Raw genomic sequence first — 15,896 nt, forward strand, 5'->3', positions numbered from 1 at the left:
AAATTTCTGGAGGAAAGTTCCTTACCGCCTCTTATCTAATAATTTAATCAATAGCCCAAAATGGCATTTTAGGAATTTATAATTCAAGCACTTTCTGGTAGAGATCTCTTCCCTCTCATCACTTCTCTAACGTCTTCAAAGATAATTTCAAAATGTGAGTATAGAAAGGAGAGCTCCCGAATTTCTCACTTTCCCCTAACATCACCAAAGATAATTTAAAATTGCATTTTAAAGCCTCAACATCGAAAAATTTCCGGAAGAGCCCTCATTCCTTTTCCTTTCGTTAACACTACTAAATATAGCCAAAAAAAAAAAAAAGAAAAAATAGCATTTTTCGGCCCTTAATTTCGAAAAATTTCAGAGAGTGAGAGAGCGCCTTATCCCCTCCTCTCATTTCACCAAGTTAGGGTTTAAAAAGTTACATTTTTGAAATTTCAATTTCTAAAAGGCAGCTCCCAAATCCTGATCCTTTCCCTAACGTCATTAAAGGTAGCCCGAAATGCATTTTTATGACATCAATTTCAAATAATTTTCGGGGGAGGGTTTCCGAACCATTACTCTTTCCCTAAGGTCACTACTAACGATATACTCTGAAATTTCCGAGCGCGTTTAAGTTTTCAATTTCGAAAAATTTCGGAGAGATCTTCCTCATTTGACGTCTCTAAACATATCCTGAAATTATGTTTTTTAAATTTAAGTTTCATAAGCTTCTGAGGCAGTGATACCTGGTCGCCGAAAACTTCCTTTCCAGATATTGCCTAACATTAAATTAAATTTCAGAATATTAATTTGAATTTTGACATTTTGATTTCAAATTATGTGTTTCACAAATCACGAGGGCGGGCGGTTACGTGTGTATAGTGGTGTGTGTGTGTGTATTTAGGCACGCGAGCGTGTGTGTCTAGAACTGTGTGTGTGTGTGTCTACAACTGTGTGTATGTGTGTAAAGGCGCGTGCATGTGTGTAGGACATGGACACCGTCGCCGCCTTGGAGAAGCGGATTCCGGGGGACAGTCAGTGGCGTACCTAGGATGTGGCGGAGTCGCATTTGTGAATGTTGCATCACACTGCGTCCGTACATCCGTCACCGAGAAGAGTCCGTAGAGTTGGGCGTCGCATTTCATTGGTCTTCACGAGATGAGCGCGCTCTCTCTATTGTGTGAGAGACTGACATGTTCCTTTTTCGAGTTCGCAAAGTATGAATGCTTCTCCCTTTTCGGAAAACGTTACTCTGTCCGCTTTACGTGGCGAATGTGATGTGCGGACGCTGTTTGAATTACGCTTCAGATTGTAGTCCTCATCAAAATAGTCCTGAGCAAAAACACCAAAAGAAAGAAAGAAGTAAGAAAAGTAGGAACTCTGTTTCCATTTCTCTCATCTGAGTACTGCGCCTTTGAACTTAATGAAATGAATCTATGTGAAAAATAACTTCCACTTTCACTCTCCAAGATTTGGAAGATTTGCTGTCATATGATGTAAACGCAGTTCTATGATTTAACACCGTCCGTTCGATCAAGTGAGTTGGTGACAATAAATTTTCTAGTCGGACGTTATAATATTTTTTGAAATTTAAATTTAAAACTTTCTGAAAAATTCTATCAATTTGAAGAGCACTTTTTTTTAAATTTAAAAATATGAATGAGATTTAAGCACAGCTACCCAAAAACAATTAAAATGATAATCATCGGGTCATTGCTTCTCACATATGGAACAGTTTTCATTTTTCACTACATTGTTGCTATTTTTATGCGGAAAAAATATTTGGTTTATTGTAAAGGATCAATAATTTAGAAATTTCCAAACATGCAATTGAATTTTCCTTCTTCTCACAACACTTGAGACAATGTTTTGGCTTAAATTTTATTTTCATTATTTAAACTTAGCTTATAAAGCAATTTTACAACTCAAGATTTTCTTCGAAAAAACTCTTTCATGATGATCAGTTGTCCGACAGGCAAAGATAAGTTGAAATTAACATGTTAAGAATTAGACACATTTCAAGCTGAAAAACCTGTTCATAAAAACTGAAGTGCCACAAATAGGGTTTATGAAAATGTAATGAACAAGAATTTTTCTATAGACTATAATCCTATTGTTGAAAAATAACAATCTTTGGTTTTCAACAAATAGTTAATGGAATGCATAAACTGATATTAATTCACTTCCAGTCCTTTTTAGTCTTTAGCAGTAAAGACTATCTAACTGCTTAACTTCAAGCAGAGGGTTTGGTTCAAATTTGACGAGGCATGGATGTATCTTTTGCTTTAAATCCTTTGTCAAGGTATGCAGAAAAAGCTGATGCTGAAGTTTCAAACATGGTTCGAGCATTATCAACAATGTCATGCTTCCTAAAAATTGCAGACAATCAACAATAAATAATTGATGACGATGATAAATGGATTTATTTTTGTAAAGTCCGTAGTTTTCTCAATAATAAGAATACCATGAACTCCTTATTATCTGTGAGCCGTTTAGCTGGGTTACGGGTTAGCGACAAGTGACTCACTGAGCGAAAAAAAGATTTCTTCCTTATTAGGAAAAGGCTATAAAGCACTTTGCATGTTGCAAAGAGCTTTGCAATGCCTCAATTGCTATATAGTATTTAGTTATACGGACTGCTGTAGAGAATTTAGAAGTCTGCTATATACTGTTACACCATTCTGTGTACAGACTGATGTATTACCAAGAGCATATTCAGGGGAGGGTCAAAGGGTCAGCTGACTCTCCTGTGACAAGAATTTTATAATGATTCTTATTAATGGAATCAATGTTAACCTCTTTTTTTTGCTTGGTTTTTAAGGTATTAGATATTTTATCTCAGTGCTTAAAATACAAAGGATTGTCTAGGTTTGTTTATTGGGCAATTGCTGTTTTGAGTTTTTTGTTTATTTTTAAAAGGAACAATCATCCTAATGACCTTAACGTTTTTTCACGGCACATTTCCACCTCAAACCACATGTCGTGTGTATGTGTTGTGTGTTCAGGCCCGGCTCTTGGAGTAGGCGACTTAGGGCGACAAATTTCGAAATTGAAACATATTTTTAAAAAGTATGAATATCTGTTTCAGTGTCATAAAATTCACTGTTTCAATGCTAAAAATAATAATAATAATTTAGAGTGTTTACCAGTACTTGGATACGCAAAACATAATTTGGAATTTAACATGAAATTCAATTTAATTTTAGAGACGGCAAATTGCATGACTTAAAAGTCTTTTAAAAATATTAATGTCTGTTTCAGTGCCATAAGTTGTACTACTTTAATGTTAAAGAAGATCATTTAAAGTGTGTACCAGTGCTTGGATATGCAAAACCTAGTTTGGAATTTAACTAGAAACTCACTTTAATTTTAAGCACTTTTCAATTATTTTTATTTTATTAATATATTATTATTTTATATTATTATTATTATTCAATAAGGAGGGGGTGGCACTTGTCCATATTGCTTAGGGTTGCAGAACTACTAGAGCGTGTGCTCTACGTGTGCTACCTGTGTGTGTTCTTTTTTATAGCTGTAATCTGATGTATTCAAAGCTTACAGTAATGTGGTCAGCCTGATGAAATATGAATTTTGATGAAAATTTAAGGGAGTATGATTCATTGTGCAGGCTGCAGCATTGAAAAATGAGGGGTGAGGGTAGACTTTGAAAGGGTTTTGATCTCATGGGGGGAGGGGGGCACTTCATAGCAAATGAGGGCGCACATCATCACCCCTTGGGGGATGGGCTGCTTAACTGACTTTTTCATATAGGAGGTGCACTGGATATTGAAACTCGAACCTCCTCACAAAATTTCTGGATCCGCACCTGTGCATTGAATTATATATATTGATGATATGTATTGAGTTCTATATTGCTATATATGAACTCTGCTAGGGTATTTTTGGGAACAAAGCTGACTGAAAAACTGATGCTAAAAAAAGTTCTGTTCAGAATCAAGAAAAGGTTTTTCCACAGCAAAAATCAATCTAAAACAACTTACTTAAAAAACAAAAATTTAAATTTAGAAATTGTTTTTGTTTTATTTTTTTATACTTTCTTCTTCGTAAGTACACTTTAGTTTCATTGCTTTTATGCTCCTTAGTTCATGAAATAGAAATAGTTTTTACTCAACTGTACATATTTTCTCTGTTTGTGTCATGTTTCATGTACCAGTACCCACAAGTTTTTGAGCAAGGACAATTTTTCCTTTGCTTTCCAAATTTTTCTCAGGGTTTTGTGGGGTTATACATTTTTTCCACTTTAAGTGGTAGCTGTGCTACTCAACTCAGTGAATAATCAGGAGTTTGTCTTAACTATTATTAACTTTGTTGTAGCTACTTTTTTCTATTTTATTTTTGTAACCACTGGTTTTCCTTGGTAAGTGCGTTCCTTTCACTTCAACAGCAAATAAATTAATGTCATATGGAAATCAACAATTATCTTGTTAATGAGCAGAAGTGCCATCAAGTGAACCCCCTACTTTTAGAGAGTGGAAAAATCAAAAACCTCCGTATAAATCGAGCCCCTACTTTCCAAAAAAAATTGGGAAGGTTTTACCTTAATTTTGCAAGAGTAACATTTTAAAAAGAAGGAAAGGTAATGAATATGCTTGTGACCAAAAAAAGTTCACAATTTTATACTTTTGTACAAAAATGTTTCATTTCTACGATCAAGATTCTTTGTAAAGGGTTCGTTTTTGCCATTAGAATTTTTTTAATCGTTACTTTTATTTTTAGTAAATATCAATATAATTTTGTGTTGTAGCCTTATTATTATTATTATTATTATTATTATTATTATTTTTTTTGAATATAAGCATTAATTTCCACATGACCATCTATCAGAAAAAGTTGCAAATCCGGCATTTCCCGAAGTTTTCGATTGGTTCGTTTTTTACTGTTATAGTTATTTAGTCTTAATTTTAGTTGGACCATGTAAAATTATATCAGGATGTTTAGTCTATGTACTTCTTCACTGTTTGTTTAAATGGGGTGTTCCAAAATCAGTAAGATGTTCACTTTTTTGAGCCTTGATTTTCCATGAATTGTTCAGAGAAAATTTTGGCCCAGGGAAAATTGGGCGAACAGGCCCGCCGGCCTATCATTGCGTCCTCAAGCCTGACACCTTTTTTCCTCTCTTTTTGCACTCTTTTTTTTTTTTTTTGTACCTTTTTTTTTAAGGTTGACACTCTCTCGAGGGACCCAGTCGGTCCCTGTTTGGCCTTGCATATAAGTTGAACCCCCAACTTTAAACCTCAGTTTTAGTACCAAATTTCTTGACTTACGCAAGCACATATGGTATGCATTTTTTAATATTTTTTTTTAGATTCAGCTGCATATAGTTATCAAATCCTTTTTGTTTGAATATGATCACATAAAGCAGCATCCACTGTATATGCTTTAAATGTTCAACTATAAGTATAAAAATTCTTAAACAGTTTTTCTTTTCAGATATTTATTCCTGTTTACTGATTTTCCTTCCATAGTATGCTAGAAATCATGAATAACCAAGAATGTAATTTACTACGCTGGTACTAGTGAGTACTCTACTTCTTCTTCTCAATTTATAACAAATATAAAGCAAATTAGCATATCATTTAAGTTTCTTATGTAGTGTTTTAATTTCGTGGAATAATTTACCTAATTGTCCTTGCTGCTCCAAAAAAAAATATCTGAAATGTCTTATTTTAAAGCATTTCTATTCATAGGCGTGCGCAGGGGGGTCACCAGGGGTACCGTGGTACCCACATTAGTATATAGAAATGAAAGGTAATAGGAAGTGGCTGAAATTTTACATTTTTAGGTTCATTAATTTTTTAGCTCATACGCTTTAAAAATGCTTTTCTACTCACAATATTTGAGAATTTTTCTTAAGCAAGCAAGTTTGGAAGCCTTTCCAAGCACAATTTGAACCTCCTGGTACAGTGGTACCCGCATTTCTAAAGCTGTGCACACACCTATGTTTCTATTGTTTTTAAAAATTACATACTTAATGTTAATGATTGGGCCATTCCAAGGAAAATGGTAATTTTGTCTCACACGTGACGCCTTATATATTTCAGTGAAAATAATTTGAAAGGGTAATGATAAGAATTTTATTGCTTAACAGATTACTAACGAATGTGTGATTCCTTGAGCAAAAGATTTCATCATTACTTTTTTAAATAATTGCTTTTTAATGAAATGTATGAACCGTTATGTGCGCAACAAAGTGACAACTTTTTCGTGGACTGGCCCAATACATAATTTCTTTTCAAAGGTTTAAACTATTGTTTCTCAACAAATGAGATATAATTCCTTTACATTAGAAACTTTGCTCTCAATCTAAAATTTATTTTAACATTAATATATTAATAGAGCAAAAATATTAACCAATTAAGGGACTATGGATGTCCCGCACTGAACGTATGTAACTAAATTAAATTTTAAATGTCAAAATTGTTTAATAAAAATATAACTGTGTCAGGAGTACCTTTGTATCAAAAGTAAAGATTAAAAAAATGGCTTACCCCTGTTTAATTAAAATATTAAGAGATGACAAAATGTTAATGAAATTTAAGCATCCTTTTATCTCACACGTGAGGGTGGAATGGCCAGGGCCACCGAGAGGGGGCCCGGGTGCCTCTTTGAATAGAAATTTTTTTTTTCTTCAGAGTATATATGGGTGTTCCCTTTTATCACGGAAAATAAAATTTGATGTCATTACCAGAGGTCGAAATTAGCATCAGCTACTTAGGTGCCATTGGCAACCAATATTTTTTTCTTAGGTGCCGTTATGCTTTACTTGGTTGCAATTTGCAAATGCGTGCAATAACATGCTGAAATTTATACTAAACTATAATATGCATGAAAACAAGCTGATATATATGTACAATGCATTAAAATAATGCATTTTGGAATCACCTGCTAAGTTTATACAAGTACCATAATTACTATTAACTTAATTTAGTGACATAAAACCAAAAAAAAAAAATATTGACAAGATGCAAAAGGATTGCAATCTCCAACACGATACGCAATTTTCCGCAAAGTACAAGTTTAGTGTTGGAATGATTTCGAAAATAAATTTATTCATTAAAAAGAAAAACAAACGCAGAAAATAAGTTAATCTGAAGTGCCATGCGACTAATTGTCAAAAAATATTAATATATTTACAAGATGCAAAAGGATTGAAAGGTCAAAAGCGAGAATACACTTCCCGCAAAGCACGTGCTCATTGTCCACATGTTTTGAAAAAAATAATATACTATAAATTAAAATAAAAAAGAAAATAAGCTAACCTAAAGGTAGAATATGTAAAAACAAATTCTAGATTTTAAAAGTATTAAAACATTGACAAGATGCAAAAGGATTGCAATCTCGAACACGATACGCAATTTTCCACTAAGTAAAAACAAGTTTAGTGTTGGAATGATTTTGAAAATTTTTTATTCATTTAAAAGAAAAACAAACGCAGAAAATAAGTTAACCTGAGTGTCATGTGACTAATTGTCAAAATATTAATATATTTACTTACAAGATGCAAAAGGATTGAAAGGTCCAAAACGAGAATAAATTTCTCACAAAGCACGTGCTCATTGTCCGCATGTTTTGAAAAAAAAATATATTATAAATTAAAATAAAAAAGAAAATAAGCTAACCTAAAGGTAGAATATGTAAAAACAAATTCTAGATTTTAAAAGTATTAAAACATTGACAAGATGCAAAAGGATTGCAATCTCGAACACGATACGCAATTTTCCACAAAGTAAAAGTTTAGTGTTGGAATGATTGCGAAAATAAATTTATTCATCAAAAAGAAAAACAAACGCAGAAAACAAGTTAATCTGAAGTGGCATGTGTCCAATTGCCAAATAATATTAATATATTTACAAGATTCAAAAGGATTGAAAGGTCAAAAGCGAAAATAAACTTCCGGCAAAGCACGTGTTAATTGTCCGCATGTATTGAAAAAATAATATCTTATAAATTAAAATAAAAAAGAAAAAAAGGTAACCTAATCGTAGCACATGTAAAAATAACTTCTATATTTTAAAAGTATTAATTATAATATCGGCAAGATGCAAAAGGATTGCAATATCAAACACCGGAACTATTATTCCGAGAAGAACGTGTTCAGTATTGAAAATTGCATTTATGATGTGTTTTGAAAAACAATTGAGCGCAATTTAATAAATATCTTTAAAAATAATAATAAAAATAAAAAAAGCGAATGAACCGCCTGCACTAATCAACAAGAAAACTACTTATTGTTTCGAATCTTGCAGTAGGACAACCATCGATGAACCCAGTATCTTCTTTTTTTCCAAAATCTTTACAGACTTTACATACCATCAGGTCTTCACCCTTTCTTTCCAACCACGGAAACTGCTTTTGCCACTTGATGAAAGTTGCAGCGTTGACACTTTTCCGTGTACATTTAGAAGTTGCATCTACTTCGTCATTATTTTTTTTTATTTCGACTTCATCGGCAATCCTTGGCCGTTTATTTCCGCTAGTATTTAGTGGCGTAAAATATGACTTTAAGTTACGTTTACTCATATTTTCAACAAATAAAAAATGATGGTAGCGATGATTAAAAAAAGAAAGAAAGATGAGCGAAATCCTGTGCGAAAAAAAGGAATCCTCGTGCTCGCCGTGCGTTCGTGTTACGACGGGGGGTCGAACTTGAAACATGAAAAAGATCAGACTATCTGCTCAAACAACCCTGAGATGAGTCCGGTTTTGGAGGGGTGGGGCGATCGGGGGGTAAACAACACTAAGGGAACAAAGGGGAGAAAAGATTACTCCAGAAAGAGGAGGAATGGAGGGGTGTGCTTGCAATGACACTGGCTGCTACAGTTCGCGGGCGAAGGTGGGGGGGGGGGGGGAATTGTTCAAGCTTTTCCGACTGAAAGCGATACTCCCAGGAAATTTTCCGCGATCGCAAGATCGCAACGCACGCAGATGTTTTTGGAGACAAATCTTCCGAAAGTGAAAGCTTAGTAGGGGGGGGGGGGGGGAGCTAGGCGTCACAGTGACGACTACGTTTCAAATCGCAGTCGTCAAAATGAAATTTACAGTTGCAAAATACGACTAACGACCGCTAATTTCGAGCACTGGTCATTACTGCCACGTGTTAATGAGGAATGGCATTTTAAGTTTGGGTAACGGAGGTGAGTATTTTTTGTGTGACATGACTATTTACCCTAAAAAAATGAACTAAAATACAATATTAAAAAATTAAATATACTTAAACAATTAGTATTTGAGACACTTGTGAAAGGAATAATAAATAAATATATACTTTTAACTTAACAATTTATTAACCTCCTCAGACCCGAGAGAAAAATAAAAGCTTGATATTTGGTAAGAGGTACTTAAATAGTTGTTATGGTCACTATGATGTAGAAAAGTGCAATAAAAAAAATTATTTTTAATTTATAGCAGCTAGGGGGGATGTATCACATGTGATACATCAGGACCAAGACACTACAATCAGAATTTTTTTAAGTATCAAGCAAGATTAAAATAATTCATTAAATCTTAGTCTTTAACCACACAATACATACATTTAATAAATCCAACATGAAAATCAAGCTTTATTGACGTTTTAGGTACATATTAGTAGTATCATAGTGGTACAGTAACATTATTTTGTATTTTCGTGAAAAGCGTTGAGCAAAAAAAGTCAGATGATACATCCGGATCATCTTCTTCTTCCATCTCACTTCTATGATCACTTTGATAATCATCTTCGTCTGACAGTGAACTTACATCAGAATCATCACGATTCATCAGCTCCAAAACTGCATCTGGTGTCAAATATTTCACTGAAAAAAAAAACTTATTAAAAAAAATATCATGAAAAATAGATGAAAATAAAAAGCAAACACCTTAACTAAAGATTTTACCTTGAGAAATAATTATCACTCTGCAAATTCTTCCAAAATATTTCAAAAAATTAAAACAAAATAGATTAAAAAAGTGTGTTCATAAAGTGATTAGGACCCTTTGTATCACATGTGATACAAACAAATTTAACAAGTCATTATGCTTAAATATTTCAATAAAATTTTATTTTTTTGGTGTTAACTAGTAAAAAGTACACATGCAAAGAAAATACATAGCTTAAAAAGAGTTTAATATTTGTATATAAATAAGAAAAAAATACTTACTTCGAGGACGCGCAGCCACCTTGTTTTGATTCTGAGACTCTACTTGAAATCCCTATCATGGAAAGGTACTACCATCTGCTGACTAAACGAGAAAATTATATGCGGTATTTCAATTTATCACATGTGATACAACCGGTCCCAAATTTGTTTTTGCGTTTCAGGCTTCACAAAAAATTATGAAACTTATGTATCACATGTGATACAAGGGGACCGAGGAGGTTAAGCAACATAAACAGTTACAACAGGTGTGTGACATGCCACGGAGGTAAAAATTCACATGTTGTGTACCAAAAATATACAGTAAAACCTGTGTAAGTTGACCACTTGCGGTGCAGCACTTTGGTGGTCAACTTATAGAGAGTAGTAATGAAAACTTTTTTTTTGTCATTTCTTGTCCCATGCATTCATTTTTAACTAATTGGAATACTTTAAACTCACTTTCATTGTTTAACATTGCTTTAAAACAGTAAGAAAAAATGTTGTTTAAATATTTTTAGAGATTATTTACCAGAATGACGTGTAAAGTATCATACAAATTTAAAATTTCTGTGAATCGATCAAAAAAAAAAAAAAAAGCCTCATTACTAATGGAAAACAACTTACTTGATATTAACAATTCCTAAAAATTCATAAGTCAAAAGTTACTCAAATTCTTCATTTGATTTTTTCTTGAACATTTGTAACCATGGTAATCTACTTTTCAACAAAATAATTCCTTATTGAAGTTTGGCACATTTTCTGGGACATAACATTAGCCCAATGTTTTTCGATGGAAACATAAATATTCATAGGATTTTCTAAAATGTCTGGTTATTTATTTGAGGCATAACTGATGAAACCTGTAGTACAATCTAATGCTTTTGCATAGTGGTCAACTTACAAAGGGTTTTTTACAATACTCCAAACCAAAGCTGCTGTATATTAGTGGTCAAGATAGACAGGTGGTCAAGATAGAGAGGTGGTCAAGTTACAGAGGTTTTCCTTCATTGTATAAGATAGGACTAATTCCGTTCCTGACATGAGCGATCAACTTAGACAAGTGGTCAACTTACAAAGGTGGTCAACTTTACAGGTTTTACTGTACTAAAATAAAAGTGATTATTAAAAAATTGTTGGCAGGTTTAAATAGATATATTTTTGATGAAATTAAAAAGCATTGTTAAATGAATTGTTCCTTGAAGTTTTTTCTGTAAAAGGCGTGTGACAGAAAAGTTACACTTTTTGAAGAATGACCCATATGCTGCTAACTGAACTTCTTTTTAGTGTTGGAAAAGCAAAAACATCTCTCATTCAACATGTTAGCCCATTATTCAACATCTGCATGTTCACAGCATCAAGTGCTTGTGGACCAGTTCCTTAAGGGGCTACCTTGCAGAGATGTTTCTCTTGGGAATTAAAACGAACAGTAGCGAGTCCACCATGACAAACAGCGCGCACTCCTTTCCTGTGTTTACCCGGGCCCAGAACACCAGTTGGGTGATATCAAGGTAGGGGTTCCCAAACTTTGGGTTGCGACCCTCAAGCATTTCTTATGGGGTCGTGACGTTATCCCTACATTTAAAAATATATCCCTGCATAGTTTAAAAATGAAAATACATAGGGGAAAATACCATTTTAGAATAGTATCAATACTTGAATGCAGTGGCAAATCCAAGAGAAAAGCTATAGGATTGCAGAACCCCGCCCCCCTCCTTATACCAGAGTACCTGATCCCACAACATCTTCTAAGAAAATCTTTCATTGTGGTTTAGGGACTTCCATACCTACAAATTTCCACAAAATAGTCCCGAATTCACCTGCCTCTATTATCATCTGAAGTAGTGTAAAATTCCGTTTTTTGAAATTCAATTTTCGAATAATTTCTGTGAGAGATTCTCTAAACCCCAGCCCTTATCCTGGAAAATGTCTTGCAACTGCATTTTTAGGACTTAATTTTGGGACTACTCCGTAAAAAATCCTGAACCCCATCCCATCTCTTAAATTCATCAAAATAGCCAAGAAATCGGTTTTTCAGACTTAAAAATCAAAAAACAATTTCAGAGGAGTGCCTACTGTCCTCTTTACATAATTAAAGATCATATAAAACTTAGTTTTTAGGACTTAAATTTCAAAAGAAATTCCAAGTGCAGGTTCTCCTACATTTCTCCTTGTCATCAAAGATAATTTACTATTCTGTTTTTGAGACTTTCATTTCCAAAAAATTGATTGAAAATAAATGCCCCCTATCCTCTTTCTCTCAACATCATAAAAACTCGTCTAAGATTTCGGTTTCATATTTTCAGTTCCGAAAAACTTCCGGCGGAGAGGTTTCGAACCCAAACCTTTTCCCTAATGTTTACAAATAAGGCTTATAATTGTATTTTTAGGACCTATAATTCAAAAATTTTCTGGGGAAAGATTGCTCGCACCTCTTCTGTTTCCAAAACTTTAGCAAAGATGGTTTGCAACTTTTTCATTTTTGGATATTTCATTTCCGTTTTTGAAAAATTAGAGAGCATCCCTGATCCTCCCCCCTCCCACTTCCTTCCCTTTTGTTAAAAATTGTCAAGAACTTAATTTTTGTGACTTTTAATATCAACAAATTTCAAAAGCCTACGAGCTTTAACCCTTCATAAATGTCCCTGAACTCCTCCTCCTAACATTACCAGTGTTCGTGTAAACTGCGATTTTAGAACTATGGTTTCGAACATTTTACGGGGGAGGCGGACCTTCGCGAATGTTTACACTTATGACTGTAGGTTTATATGGTTATTTCTCTTTCCCCACTCAATGCAATTCTCTAAATTTGATTATGCGATACTAGTAATGACAGCCCCCCCCCCCCCAAAAAAAAAACAAATTTGTGGACCATCTCTCTCTTGTTATATATACGTTTGGAAAAAAATGAATGACTTCAAGAATTTTGAAAGTGTTTAGGTCGAGATGTTAGAGTGGTTCGCTTTTTTTTTATTTAACCAGGCTTTTTAAATATTTTTTACGAAAAAAACTACCCAATACGATTCCGTTTCTCCACTGCACACTGACTCATGGTATGACGCCTAAGATTACTATGAAGCAGATGTCACAGTATTGAAGGCGCACTTGAGATTACTGAAATGTAAATAAGAGGTGAGGGCAGTCAACAGGATTTTTTTTTTTTGGTTGGAGGGGGGCCCGCATGTCACTATTTTGCCCCGGGGCCCAGGTTGAGCTCTCAGCGGCCCAATTAGTTAACGCGTTATTGGGAGGGAGCAGGTGGCCGGGACAAATACTGATACAGTAGAGAACCAATTATCCAGAATGCTCGGGATTATCGCTGTCCTGGATATTTGTGTTTTCAGGTTTTCTGAATTGCTAAAGCTGACTGTTTACCAATTGCTTATGAAACCCTAATTACTATACACTTTTTTAAAATTAAATTTTTAAAGAAATTTATGGATTTTTCAGATATTTAGTAAAGAAAGTTGTCCAACTTTTGTTTTTAAGCATGATGTGTGTGATTTGTTCAATGTTTCACCAGTTGATTGAATCACCAATTTGCATATGATGCAAATTAGTGATGCAAAATTCGCAATCATTCTTCAGTTTGCATTTTAAAAATTTGCATTTAAATTTATTTATTTAGTTTTTTTTTGTTGTTGTTACTTATGCCACTTGGGAACCCGAGCCTGAGTAGCAATGCTACTCGATTTCCACGCAGGGGGGTACAGCTTCCGTTTAATCAAGAGCCTATTTCTAGGTGGAAGTCCGATGTGGCTCAGACAACATGACAAATGGCACCATCTATGGACAGTTCTATTATTTAGAACCAGACCAGAAGCTGAATGACTTCTGGCCTAGCATCCCCAGAGGTATTGTTTCACTTGGAGGAATTTGTGACCACGAGCTTATTTAACGTCCATCACAGGGCCGGATTTAGACTTTACGGGGCCCTAAGCTATTTCAGGTATGGGGGCCCCTTTTTTAGTTTGATTAATGTTTCTCTCAGTGGTGTAAGGGGCAATTTTTGTTTTTTTTTTTCCTTTACTATGTTTGCCTCTTTCCTCTGATACATACAGCAATATTTTTACTTTTTTGATCGGGTTTTAATGTCTTCTCCATGATGTCCTTTTTGGACTGACCTTAAGAGTATGAATGGTATCAAGAGAGTGACCAAGGACTCCCCTTTAAGTGGAGTATAGAATATTCCCAATTTTGAAGGTTCCTTCCCCGGAGGAAATTTTGAAAAATAGATATAAATTCTGCACTTTGAAGCCTTATAAAATGTAGTTGGAGCTACAAAAATATCAGGACTGAATTAGGCAAACATTTTTTTAAAAAGTTATATACTCTTATGCAAATTAAGGTTATACACAGTAAAAATTATTTTTGATTTGACAAATCAGAGCAGCAGTTGACAGAGAGAAAAAGTGCAGGAAGAGAAAAGACAATGCATTGTTACTTGCTCACATTGGCTTTCGATAAAATTAGTTTTTAATCGCACCTCCAACTCACCGACAAATACAACAATGAGTTAAAAAAAAAAAGATCAATAGTAAAAAATGCTTCAAAAGAAATGGTGTACAGATTTAGAAAATTAGTAACAAGAGAGGAACATACTGCCCATTTGAACAATTCATAATTTATATAATTGATAAGAAATAAAATTGGAGCCTACTTTGCTTAGGATTTTCAAAGACTTATCTAATTATTTTCAAGGACTCTAGAATAAATAAAATTATTTAATGAACTTCATTTGTACTTTACAGTCTTTGATATTTTAGTACTTAATTGTAAATTTTTACGCTCTTGTTCTAACTTTGTAAGAGACATCTATTTTAAATTTGAAAGAAAAAATTAACTATAGATTTCTCATGACAGCAACTTTACTTCAGTTGCAAGTTGGGCAGAAAAGGAATAATTTTTTTCCTGTACTAAACAGATTGATAATATGCAGAAGTAAGATAAAAGCAAGCAATAACAAAAGAATTTCCAAAATGCTGCATTTGAAATTATATAAATAACAAGATTTTCAACATGTGAGTCACAAAAATTTGTAATATATTTCAAAAATGTGAGAACTATGGTTTTTACATTTTTGGTGCAGGATGCAGCAAGGAGCTGAATTTAATATATATTGGCATTTCTTCCCCTGTCCATTTGTGGTTTGTAGCCACATTTTTCCAAATTTTCAAGCATTAGAAAATGAAATTTATTTTTTCAAGTACTTTTATTTTTTGGAACAAATCATGCTAATTTCAAGCAGTTGGGGGCCCTTAACAAAGCGAGGACCTAAGCTATAGCTTGCTTAGCTTGTACATAAATCCAGGCCTGGTTTCCCAGTCATCCTTAATGAAGACGGTGGATCTTCGACCGGCTGGGATCGAATCAGGGACCCTCAGGGTCACAAGTCCAATGCCTTACCGATCAGGCCACCACTGCAAAATTTTGTGCATTTTATATGCAAAGGATTATTTCTGTATTTGCTATTGATTTCGCATTTTATTTATTCTTTTAAAAAATCTTATAGAATTTTTTAGATTTTTCCTTTAGTAAAGCAAGAATTCTTTAGCAGTAAGTTACCGCCCCTAAGCCGGGGCTAAGGCAGAACTACATGCAATATACCAGACAGCTCGGTTATCACATCGAGAGACTGCAATTTTGTTCTTATTAGGTATATTGCATCTAGAATTCTTTAATTATGACATTAAAAATAAATTTCCAAAATGAATCAATAGAACTAAAAATTATAAAATTTTTTACCAAGGTATAAAGATTAAAGTTTTCTGTCTAAGTATTTGT

At 33.8% G+C, this 15,896-nt stretch overlaps 1 long non-coding RNA gene across 1 annotated transcript; it reads left to right on the forward strand.

Annotated features, from left to right (window-relative positions):
- Positions 1-1,459: 1,459 nt before the first annotated feature.
- On the forward strand, positions 1,460-15,731 carry LOC129231843 (uncharacterized). The gene is made up of 3 exons (XR_008581305.1): positions 1,460-1,516; positions 5,431-5,516; positions 15,648-15,731. It is a non-coding gene; the product is annotated as an uncharacterized LOC129231843 (long non-coding RNA).
- The last annotated feature ends 165 nt before the right edge of the window (positions 15,732-15,896 follow it).

The sequence above is a fragment of the Uloborus diversus genome, chromosome 10, assembly GCF_026930045.1.
Source record: "Uloborus diversus isolate 005 chromosome 10, Udiv.v.3.1, whole genome shotgun sequence".
Classification (NCBI taxonomy): domain Eukaryota; kingdom Metazoa; phylum Arthropoda; class Arachnida; order Araneae; family Uloboridae; genus Uloborus; species Uloborus diversus.